The sequence below is a fragment of the Octopus bimaculoides genome, chromosome 16 (assembly GCF_001194135.2).
Source record: "Octopus bimaculoides isolate UCB-OBI-ISO-001 chromosome 16, ASM119413v2, whole genome shotgun sequence".
NCBI classification, from domain to species: Eukaryota; Metazoa; Mollusca; class Cephalopoda; order Octopoda; family Octopodidae; genus Octopus; species Octopus bimaculoides.
In genome coordinates this window covers 51273380-51274451 of record NC_068996.1, presented here as the reverse complement: position 1 = coordinate 51274451, position 1072 = coordinate 51273380, and positions in this window count along the sequence as shown.

Here is a 1072-nt window from a genome sequence, read left to right as displayed (position 1 = left end):
GTGTGTGTGTGTGTGTGTGTGTGTGTGTGTGTGCAATCCAGGACACCTCTTCCGATAGTCACCACAACCCTCCATGGCTTCACCCAGCACTTTAGGATTTGGTAAATATGGTAAATATTCATGCATGTGATTGTAGTGAGAATATTCAGCAATCATCCAAATGTTGCGATTCGCTGGAATGTTGCCCACATGATCAGCAAATCTGACCAAACGCAACTTTGCCTACATGACCAACAGGATCTGGCCAATCACGACTTCGTGGGAAACGGGCTCCAGCGACAGATATCAACTTTTGGCATGCTCCTTGCTGAGCCTCTCAATCATGAGACCCAGAGAGCTTTGGGATGTACCAGAGATGACTAGCAAACAACATGGTAAGCAGACACCAGCAGCAGCTGAATTGAGCTAACATCATGATGACGAACTACAGAGAGCAGCACAGAGCTGACATAAAAAGCTACCCACTGCAACACAATAACTAGCTGTAGCTTTTCTCATACAATTTCAGTCACAATAACACCTGAACCCTCTCAACATGTGTCGTGATACTATTTCAGTTACACCAGGCACAATGACATTCAAACAATCTCAGCCAGAAATAAAGTTTGTTTGTTAAAACCTGAACTGATTTCATCATTCTTTTCTTGCCGATGCAAGAAATAACAGTTAGCTCCCAACAGCAGCAGTCATATACAGCTACTAGCAGTTAGCTAGTCACCTTTAATACAAGTGCTCACCACATCTAACAGCCACACATACTTATATATATTGATAGATAGATAGATAGATAGATAGATAGATAGATAGATAGATATGTTTCTTTATTAGCCACACAGGGCTCAACACAGAGGGGACAAAAGACAAATGTAGAGTGTTTCTTTTCGAGGGGGGCGAAAACAAAGCAGAAAAGAAAACAAAAGTGGGGACAACGATGAAAAAAAATACATCGCAAAACGTTTGGGGTATTTACAAAAAATACGAAATAATACAGAAAATTCCCAATAAATGGGGAGGTTATCCGTGGAAAGAAAAACCTACGAAAAGACCACGGTAACCTCGGTCCTTAGTGTCA